Below are 11,273 nucleotides of genomic sequence, written 5' to 3' on the forward strand. Positions count from 1 at the left end.
AACAAACAGTAGCAGATACATCCCACGGAACGGTACTCAGCAATAAAAAGGAGCGAACTACTGATACCGCCGAGAACCTGAATGAATCTTCAGAGAATTATGCTAAATGGGGGAAAACAAAATCCCAAAGGCTATGTTCTGTATGCTTCCATTTATATTACATTCTTGAAGTGACAAAATTATAGAAATGGAGAATAGATTAGCGATTGCCAGGGGTAAAGGATGGGGCAGGGGAAGGGAGTGGTGGGGAGGATGGGCGGGAAGTGGGCGTGGCTTAAAAGCGCCACATGGGGGACCCTTGAGGTGATGGAAACGCTCTGCATCTTGGTTATAAGGATGCCAATATCCTGGTAGTGATATTGTACTGACTGTAGTTTTGAAAGACGTCACCCATTGGGAAAACTGGGTAGAGGGTACATGGTATTTCTCTGTATTATTTCTACAACTGCACGTGACTCTACAATTATCACAAAATAGAAGCTTTAATAACACATTTTTTTAAGGAGAGCAATTTAAATGTCTCATTAAATGAACTATAGATAATTCATATGCTGTAAGGTAAGCAGCTAGTTACAAAGAATAAGGGAGTTCTGACAAAGGGACGTCGGATTAGTTAGTTAAAAACAACAGGGCACAGAAGTGTGTGTATATGGGAATCTTTTTCTAAAAAACACGATAAAATTTCAGTACATGTATAAAGGCACAGAAAAAAGTTAGGGCAGGTAAGCTATAAAGTGTTAACTGTGATTCTTCATGGGGAAAGGGATCGGTTGGGAGACTCACTTTTACTTTTGACAAACACTTCGTGCTAAACAAACAAGAAAACACTTCATTTTATAAACAAAGAGACCAGGGCTTGGCAGAGGTGAAAGCAATGGCCAAGGTCACCAAGCTGGGAAGAGGTGGAGAGCTTGGCTCCAAACTCAGACTTCTGACTCAAATCCAGAGTGGCCAAGGCAGGAAGTCAGCAGGACGGCTCCTCCAAGCCTGCCGCTGTGCACTGGACTGTCCTCAGATAAGGAGCTCTCTGGAGAGGAAGAACCTGGGACAAGGAAGATCTGTGAGGATGTGAGAACAGGAAATGGCGCCAGTTGGGATTTTCCCTGCCTCTTGGGGCAGGCAGCACCAGGAACCCAGCAGAGGGGGCAAGAGGAGCCAGCGAGCCTCTGGATTTCAGGAGACGCCCGGCCACTGTGCCAGGCTCTGGAATGGGCACTGGGCAGCCAAAGTCCCTGCGTGCCTGGATCTCACCATCCTGGCTGGAGACTGATGGCAGTCAAGTCATCAGGGTGCAGTGAGATCCTGCAATCATAGCTGCTGGAGGCCTGAGGGAGCCTCAGAGAAGAGACCATATTGGACCAGGGCCCTGAGAAAGGATGAGTAAGAAGGAGCTGGGGAAAGCTGGAACAGGTGGTTTTCTCAGTGAAAGAATAGGCACGGACCACGGCGTGGAGGCAGGTGGTAACCTGTGGCTGAAACCGCAAGTAGGGGCATGAAGCCAGGCAGCAAGCATGGGGTCCGTGGTGACATTCTCTTGTTTTGAAGGCAGTTGGGAGCCATGCAAAGTTTGTGCATGGGAGAGTTTGTGCAACAGGTTGGTGTGCGTTTCCAGAAGTGAGTTCTGGCAGCTGGGGGGAGGGGAAAGAGAAAAGTTGGGGGATGTTACTGCTGCAGCTAAGGCACCATGTGATAAGGTAGAGGCCAGGGAATCAGAAAGGCACAAGTGGTTTTGAGAAATATATTTGAAATATATCTGAAAAACCTTTGTAGGCAGAATGAACAGCATGTGGCGTGGGGTGCATTTGTTGATTTTTGGTTACGTAGCATCCTTGGCCCCCTTTCTGGTCACAGGACCAGGATTTCCTTTGGTGACATCTTGGAGAGGTTCTCAGTCAAGAGGCCCTGCCCACAACCCAGGTTCCACCATCTTTACTTTGTGTCCTGAGACTTTGAATCTTGAGAAGGGCAGACAAACATGAACAGAGCTGGCGGAATCTACCGTCCATCCTCCAACTCCCTTACAGGAGCCCTAAGTGTTTCTCCAGTCCTCCCGTCAAGCCCATGGCTTTCCCTCTCTCTGCAGCCCCTTCCCAAAGGCTTGGTGCTGGGTGGGCTGGGGCCATGTTGGAGACAGGATGGAATCCCCTTTGCTCTCAGTTCTAAACACTCTTAGAAGATTCTTTAGAAACTCCCCTGGGCCTTGTGGGCTTCTTTCTTCATTCTCTCTGTGTGGTCTGATTTCTGCTAGGTTCAAATTATCTATTTGATGCTTTCACTCAACACACATAACTCAAAAATTAAAGAATTTCCATGGTCCAACCTCCCAGAATCTGTCTCAGATGGTGGTTTCCAGGGAAGTGTTGTATCCATTCCACTCTCTGAGGCACTGGGTCAAGGTGTCCTTGTGACTATAAATGAGTGGGCCTGGGTAAATATTTATGACACTCAGTTCTCCCCAGGTATCCCACCTGAGTGGTAATGCCTTGGTCTACATGTGGGTGGCAGTAACTGCTATTAGGATTTGGGCTCAAAGTTGCCCTGGTCGGGAAGGGGTTAGGAAGAACACACTGTTGCCCTTGGAGGACCTCACGTGGGTGGGAGAGGATCTAAGGGGACTGAGCTGTGTTGAGCTCCTTCTACAAGCCAGGAATGGAGCTAAGTGAACTAAGGCTCTGACATACATGATCTCAAGTTTTACAACCACCTTGAGGGATACACGTCACTTACTATCCCCATTTTACAGACGAGAAGACCAAGATTTAAAAAGGTCAGGTGTTAGGAAGTGGCAGAGTGTGGGTAAGAATCCAGGAAAGTTCATCAAATTATGGGCCACATAGATCCCCAATGAAGGGAGGATTCAAGAGGAGAGAGGGTGATCTCAGGGCTCCAAGTCCTGCTGCCCAGCCCAGGCAGTGGATATCTGAAGCCCAAGTGGGAGAACCAAGCTTTGCATTGCATGAGAAAATGATTAGGCTGAAAACGGCCACATCCAGATGGTTTACTAAAGCAAGCTATAATAAAGAGAGAGAGAGAGAGAACCTGAGAGTGTGGGGGTGGGCAAGCCAGGCCTCCTGCCTCCCCGGATTCCGTCACGCTGTTCCTGGCATCAGGAAAGCCTGGGAGTGCCATTTAGGTCTCTAGAACAGGGCTGTCTCCTTTCAGAGTGTCTTCCCTGTTCACAATGATGCTGTTTTCTGAACACTAAGCCCTTCCCCCCAACCCACCTACAGACGAGGGCCCCTGGCACCTGTATCCACACACACAACCCTGTCCGCCTGACGCCAGATGGCTGGACCAATTAGTGCTTGGGTGAATCTGGCCTGTCCTGTAAAGAGAGGGAATATAAACTTAGAAGCTGTGCAACAACCGTCTTCCACCCACCACATGCACAGGGCATCACAGAGGACGGGTTGGTAGAAAGAAGCAGAGGCAAGTGAGACAGAGACAGAGCAGCTTCCTGCCTTCTTGGCACCTTCTAGGCCTGGTGCTCATCTCTCTTGAGGCCCAGTTGTTCAGTTTCATCTTGGATTCCAAGACAGTGGAATTTCCTCCCAATAAATTTCATAGGCTTCTGTCAATACATTTCATAACCTGGGCTTCTGTCACTTTCAATCCAAAGTGTCCTGATGATCCCAAGTGAGGGAGATGTATCTTTTTGAAATACTAGACCTTTAGTCCTCAAGGATCCCAGAGGGGCTGGGAAGAGAAAGGACCAGGCTTCTTCCACCCAGTTGAGGTTGAGACCCTCACTCCAACTAGATGTAAGTGAAATGAAAGAGTTAAACTGCAAGGATGTTTATCACAATAATTAAGCCCTATCAGAATGAAGCAGGCATCATTTTTCCCGTGAGAACTGAAACTTTCAATGTCAACTCCAAGGACTCGCACACAGCTTCTGGGCATAATTCATCTGCCAGGACTGTTCTGTATTACCCCATAATCTACGTCTGGCTAATGACTCAGGGCTGTGTGTTGACCTTGAGCTCACATAAAGGTTTTCCTCATGCTGCCCTCCCAAACGGAGCAAGGACTGCAGGTGAGTGCCTTGTCATCACACATTTCCCTCCACAGCTTGACTCAAGTAGGTAAAGCCTTCTGTGTCATCTTTGGCCAGTTTCCACCATCCTTCCTGGGATCTTTCCCCCAACTCAGGGAACCCACTGTCTCTAGCGCCAGCCCTGTCAAGCCCTCCTCTGTGAGAGCACGGCACATCTTACCGTCCTCCTACAGGGTCACCGACTCTCCACGGCCCCATCACTTCTAGAACCGAGTGCCCAGCAAGGAGACAGCAAACCAGCCTTCACCAGGCTTCATGGAGAGGAGGCCTCCCAGGAGCCTTGACTCCCCAGCACTGTCAGACCTCTGCTGTGTAAAGAGGGAAGACTCGGGAAGACCATGGCAGCAAAAATCCAAGGGTGGAGGGTTAGGAGGGAGGACAGGGTTGTTCTGCGTCACCCTCCCCTGCCCTTTTTTCTGGAGGATTGATCAAGGGGGCACATACAGTGATGGCTGCAGCAAGGAGCTTCCCCCTTTCTTGCCAAGTCCCAGAGGCGGCCATGGCGCAAATGGCCCCAACAGCTGTAAGCGCCAGGCCACACCAGCGCTTCCCAGGCTGTGACCAGAGGACCACCCCTGGTTCAGTGTGTGTAACCTCGAAGCAGAGACCTTGTCTTTTATTGGAAGCCCCATGCAAATCACAAGCCTCCAAAGGCATTTATCAAGTGCCTCTTTCTTCTTCGTCCACTTCAATGCGAGACCAAAGAGGTCGGTTTTAAAATTTCCCGGACTGGTTGATACCCTGCCCATTTCCAAAGCAGATGACGAGAAAACCAGAGGGACGAGTACAGCCAGGAACATTTACCCAAGACAAAGCAGGGGGACAAAGGCAGAGAATTAGGCTGAGCCTCAGGCTCTCAGGAAGGTAAATTCTAAGATTTCATTCTCTGGGTGTCTTTAGACTTCCCCAAGATGTAATGGCTACTTTCATTTCTTTCTGTAAAACTCAGTCCACCCCCATCAGAGAGGCAGCCCCCGCTTCGTGGCTGTGCTCCAGTCCCACTTAGAGGAATTGCTCTGTGGCAGGGGGCCGGCGGCCACCGCAGAGGCCAAGCAGGCCTTCTGCCTGTCATGTGCCAGCCTTCTGCACGGCTGCCTCTGCCCTCTTGGCCAGGGCAGCTGAAAGCCTGGATAGACTTGTGTTTCTCATCTGAGTCTCCACGCTGCTGACAGGTCTTCTAAGCTGTGCCCTGGCCTGGTTTGCAGTGCATTCCGATTTCACTAATGGAAATAAAGGTGAAGAGATGAGAGGGGCCCCACCCACCCAGCACCACCACCCACCCCTGGCATTTCACGGTGCTGGGTGCCGGGCGCCGTGGGATGAGTGCCACGTGCTGTGCCCTTGGGGGAGGCAGATGTAGACCAGAGAGTGTCTGGAAAGTGAAAGGGGAAGAGGAAGGCGGTGGAAAGCACTGAGTGTGGGCTTTGGATGGAGCCCACCCCCAACTGCAGAGCTCCTGCGGGAGCCTGAGTGTGAGGTCACACTGGCCAGGGCTGTGCCGGCCTCACTGATGCAGGCAGTGAGACCAGAAGGGGCCTCGTTTAAATTTCATTCCCTTCTGTTGACTTTCAACTTCCTTTTGTGTCTCTCCATGGAACGTAATGGAATCCGTGATCAGAAGAGGGGCCAGTGTAATCAAGAGATGGCCAGTTTCGTGGCCATCACCTGAAGGCACACAGAACATGGGGTTTGAACTTCTGTCCTGCTGCCTGCTTATTGGGCCTCCCTGAGTCTCGGACTTATCAAATGGAGACAGACAATAACCACCAACCAGGATCTTAAAAAATTAAACTAAATAAAATTTTTTTAAATATATAAGTAAAATAAAGCACATATATATATATATGTATATTCATGCATATAATTTGTATATACACATATATGCACTCAGCGTCCCCTCCGTGCAGGGACTGGAGAGTCCCTGAGTGGGGCTCCCCGGCCCCACGTGTCTCAGGTTCTGATGGTGAGGACAGCTGCCCTGGGGCCGGCTTCTCCCTCCCTCGCCCACCCCACCCCTGCCTGGCAGCAGCTGCCTCAGCACCCCTGAGGCCAACTGGGATGGGTCAAAACTCCGGCAGCTGGTCCTGGACGGGAACTTGGAGGCCTGACCGTGGGCAGACTGCTCCCTGCGCGGGCCCCAGGCCTGGAATGCCTGCCTGTGAAACCCTAGCCAGCTGACCTTTGGGGCAGGGTGTGAAGTGAAGCCCGCCTGTGCTTTGGAGGCTGGAACTGAGGGAGTGTGGCGTGGCGGGAAATGACAGTACGCCCAGCGCCGTGCGCCAGTGTTACCTGGCTTTGAATCCATCGTCCTCCCGGTTTTCTGCATCCTCCCTTCAGCATCTTCACCCCAAGCACATTGCTGTGCTAACTGCCAGCTGTCGAATAACAATACCGACAGCAGTGACATTTACCGAGCTCCCACTGTGTGCAGCAATCAGTTCGCTTCTGACTCACGGTCACTCACTCTGGTCCCTCCTGCCTCGCTACCTGCACCTTCTCAGGCTCCTCAGCTGGACACCCTCACCTTCTCAGCCTCAGCCCAACACAACAGTGCCCGAGGGCTCAATGACCTGCATCTCACTCATCTTTTGCTTAGTATTTATCACCACCTGACATGGTACCTATGCACGTGGTTGTGTAGTGTCTAGAATGTAAGTGACAGGGCGGTGGGCTCTGCCTGACGTAGAGAGAGCGCTCAGGAAATAGTCATTGAATGAATAGATGGAGGAGGAAACAGGCTCAGAGAGGGCAAGTAACTTGCCCAAAGCCACAGAGCTGGAAAGAAAGTTTGAATTCCATTGTCTCTGACTACTGGAGACCCCAGTGTCTGAACTGCCATCCCCACTCCTCCCCACTATATAGAGGCCCCCTTCCTTTGCCCCACACACCTCCGCAGGGGATGCCTTACCTGTGCTTTCAGCTGCCCCTCCCCCACTCCTGTCCCCAGGTAGCGTCACCCAGGGGGTGGCAGCTCACGGCCCCATCAGCCCAGCTTGTGGCCTTTCTAAGAGGACAAACCTGCTAAAGGAGAAAATGACCTTGTCATGCAATAAAAGGAGATGGTCCAAGCAGGTGCCGAGGTGAGAGCATCGCTCTGCTGGCTCCTTCCGAAACCCTGGGACTTGTGCATGGCAGCATTTGGAAGACAGGCGAGCTGGCTCTACCTGTCTCAGATTTGGAATCTAGGTCATTCTGCTGCCTCCCCTCCCCCTCTGGAAGACAAGCCGGATTTCTCCTAGGGTCTTGGATGGAGAGAGGGGACGACAGGAGAAAATGTTCCAGTGGGACCCATACCTCACCTACTGCTGTCAGGAACATTTCATTTTGAAGCCAGTATAATTTATGAGATGCAAATGGATTTAGCATTTTAAAAAAAAAGACTTGGAAAAGGTACAAAGTGCGCCTCACACCCTTGCGCTGAGGCGTGTCTGGGGCTCCATTAATCATCTCAGACAAAAGAGATATAATCTGAGACTCGGCTGTCTAGGGAGCCCGGCATTGCTCCCCAAGCCCAGGGGCGGGCCGGGAGCAGCAGGCACTGGCTGCGGGCCTGGCCTCCGAGCGGCTCCGGCCTCTGGTGCTCCGCACTTGTGCTGAGCTCCGGTCTGAGTCACGCAGTAGATGAAATTACAGAGGTTCTTGCACATGATGAATCAGAAAGCAGGATCAAGCCAAATATTTGGACAAGCCTTGCCCCGCATGGTGGAGCAGGAGGGAGACTGAGCAGCCTGCCAGCAGCCTGCCCGGGGATGGTTTCTCACAAAGTGCTGCCATGGGGCAGGCTGCTACTTAGAAGAGAATTAGCTCCCATCCCTCAGGCACCCTGCAGTCGGATCTCTCCGCCAGGCCAGGGCTGGGAAAGGGGCCCGAGAGCATCCCAGAGCCCTGGGCCCTAATTCAGTCTCACCCTCGGACGAGGGGCCTTATGTGGGTGCAGAGTGCGGGGTCAGGGGAGGAGATGGTTCACTTTGAGTCACCCCATCCGCCTTTTCTGGGAGTCATCAGGGCGGCAGGCAGCGTTTCCTGCAGCAGTGAGCTGGGGAGACCACGTGGCCCTCCCACCGCTCCATCTTGGGCCGTGGTGGGGACGCAGGCAGACAGGGTGGCCACAAAATGGGGAAGGAAGTAAAGGCCTGTGCCCCATGCCAAGGATTTACTGCTATGAGGACTTTCACAAGAGGCCAATTGCCACCTTTTGCAGCTTCAAAGTCAGGAGTTTTCAAGGCTGTTCAGAACAAACAAATGAACAGGAAAACCCAGTAATAATGCTATCTGAGGTTTGTCTGGACTCTTGATTAATTTTTTTTAAATTAACATCTGAAAGAGCTCCACGCGTTTTAAGCTGCCTTCTCTTTGCAGGGAAGCTCCCAGGAACTAAACAGCGTCTGCCTGGGAGAGAGCAGACAATTTCCTCCAAGCAGAAGGCTGATGCTAATGAATGGATGGCAGCTCCCATGTGCTGTGGGCTGACTATGTGCGAGGCCCCAGCCCCACGCTTCCTACAAGGTGGGTGCTGTGACTTTCCCATCATGAAGATGAAGAGACAGCCTGGGGGAGGTTATATAACTTCCCCAGACCCTCCAGCTAGTAGGTTGCACAACCAGAATTTAAACCCAAGCAGTCAGACACCCAGATTATATTCTGCCTCCCAGCAGCATTCCAGGGTACAAACCCATCTGCAAAAAGACCACAGGAACAGGTTCAAGTGACACTTACAGTTCTAGTGCTCAAGTCATCAGAGCTGGAAGAGACCAGACTTGATGGCTGCCTTTGGGAGCCTGACCTGCCCTCGAAACTTGAAAAAGGCTGAGGGGAGATGGCGTCCTCAGAAGCCAGACAGTCCTCAGGGGTCACCCCAAGTCTAGCCCAAGTGGGCCAGCCCTGCTTGCTTGGAGACAAGGCTCAGCACAGACCCTCCTACCCAGACGCCGTCTGAGACAGCAAGACTGCTGAGCTGGCATCAGGAGGAGGTCAGCACGCTGAAGTCAGGGAGCCCCAGTTCTGGCCTCACCAGCTGTGAGACTCTTCCTGTTCCCATTCCCGCATGCAACCTCAAAACCTGTGGCCCGAGAGACCTGTTTTAATGATGCACATAGATCCTGTGGGTTGAGAATTCAGACCAGGGAACTTCAGACAGAATTTAGTTACCAGTAAGAGGGATCTGCTTGCTTCTGATGTCAGGCCTTGTCTGGGAACACCCAAGACGTGGGTAGATGGGGTGAATCATCTGGAGATGTCTTTGCCCTCGCGTCTGCTGGTTGATGCGGGCTGTGAGCTGGAACCTCAGCTGGGGATGTCACTGGAATACATGCACGTGGCCTCCCTCTGTGGCCTGGGCTTCCTAACAGCACGGAGGCCTCGGGGGAGTCAGCCTCCTTAGGTAACAACTGTGTTTGTTTGCTAGAGCTGTTGTAATAAGGAGCTGCAATGTGAGTAGCTTAGGACAACAGAAATGGATGGTCTCGCTGCCTGCAGGCTGGAAGTCCAAATTCAAGGTGTTGGCAGGTTCCTTTTGAGGACTGTGAGGAAAGGATCTGTTCCAGGGCTCTCTCCCCGGCTTGTAGGTGGCTGTCATCCCCCTGTGTCTTCATACTGTCTTCCCTCTTGTGTGTTGCTGTGTCCAAATTTCCCCTTTTTATAAAGACACCAGTCATATTGGATTATGAGTCACTCTACTGACTTCATTTTAATTTGATTACCTCTGTAAAGACCCTGTTTCCAAAGAAGGTCACATTCAGAGGTACTGAGCATTAGTGCTCCAACATATGAATTTTGGGGGGTTCAATTTAACCCATAACAACTCAGGGTTCCAAAGGCAAGTGTCCCAAGGGAACCAGGCAGAAACCACATGGCCTCTTCTGAGTAGTCCTGGAGGCTGAGCTGCATGCTGCTGGTCACAAGGAGGTCACTAAAGTCAACCCAGGTTCAAGGGGAGGGGGAGAGAGAGACCCCACCTCCTAGCTGGAGGAGAGTCGAGGAATATGTGAACTTTTTATCCCCCTGAAGTAGGCAGGCTTTTAAAGGCAGAGAAAGTGAGTCTTAGAGCCTTGAGATTACTTGCCCAGGGTTGGACAGTCAGTGCAGAGCAGAGCCAGGGTCGATCGCAATGTGGTATGTTCTAAAACTCCCCCGCGTCCTTGCACAGGTCACTCAATCCCTGTAAGCACTGGTGGCCTCATCTATGAAATGGCAATCATGATACTCAATTCACACAGTTGTTTCAAAGATTTTTTTATTATTTTTATTGACGTATAGTTAGTTACAATGTGTCAACTTCTGGTGTGCAGCATAATGTCCCAGTCATGCATATATATACATATATTCCTTTTCATATTCTTTTTCACTAAAGGTTAAAACAAGGTATCGAATATAGTTCCCTGTGCTATACAGAAAATTTTGTTTTTTATCTGTTTTTATAGATAGTAGTTAATACTTGCAAATTTCGAATGAGGTGAGTTATGTAAAATGCCAGGCACACATTGCAGGAGCTCAATTCGTGGTAGTTCTTTGTCTTCATCTCCATCTCCGTCTGCTCCTCCTCTTTCTTTTTTAAAAAATATAATTGACACATAACATTATATTAGTTTAAGGTGTATAACAGGATTTGATATACATGTATATTGTAAAATGATCAGCACGGTAAGACTTACCAGACATCCGTCACTGCACACAGTCACAATTCTTTTCTCTTGTGATGAGAACTTTGAAGATATTCTTCTTATTCTTCTCAATATCATTATCATTAGCCCCAGCAGTGGAAACATGATGTCAGGAACTTCTAGGGGTAGGAGTAATGGAAGAGCATCAGATAGGAAGTTAAAATCTCCCGACCTTAATTTTAGCCATGGATATTTGCAACTGCTAACCTTTATTGTGGGCTCATGATGTATCCAGCCCAGAACTGAGCATTTCCCCACTGATCCCATTTAACCTGCCCATCAGCTGGCGACGTGCGGAGCTCAGATGTGAACCCACGAGCCAATGCACTGAATCTCTATGCTGCTCCACCTCTGACCAACAATCTGTAAGATTTTTCCAACTATAAACATATGTAGCCTGTAGTAATGTCATGACTCACGTAATAACATAATGACCCATGTTCTCATGTGGGCAAAGGTGACTTCATTTATTTTTCTACACCTGAACCTATTTCCTATCTTTAGTCCCTATTTCTCTTTGATGACAAAAACTAAAACCTAGTCATTTTCACGACAAC

At 50.3% G+C, this 11,273-nt stretch overlaps 1 long non-coding RNA gene across 1 annotated transcript; it reads right to left on the bottom strand.

The window, feature by feature from the left end:
• Window positions 1-10,423: 10,423 nt before the first annotated feature.
• Window positions 10,424-11,066, bottom strand: LOC116660242. Its single transcript, XR_004315665.1, has 3 exons — window positions 10,924-11,066; window positions 10,708-10,835; window positions 10,424-10,601 (listed from the first exon to the last, which is right to left on the bottom strand). It is a non-coding gene; the product is annotated as an uncharacterized LOC116660242 (long non-coding RNA).
• Window positions 11,067-11,273: the final 207 nt, after the last annotated feature.

Source organism: Camelus ferus, chromosome 27 (genome assembly GCF_009834535.1).
Source record: "Camelus ferus isolate YT-003-E chromosome 27, BCGSAC_Cfer_1.0, whole genome shotgun sequence".
NCBI lineage: Eukaryota > Metazoa > Chordata > Mammalia > Artiodactyla > Camelidae > Camelus > Camelus ferus.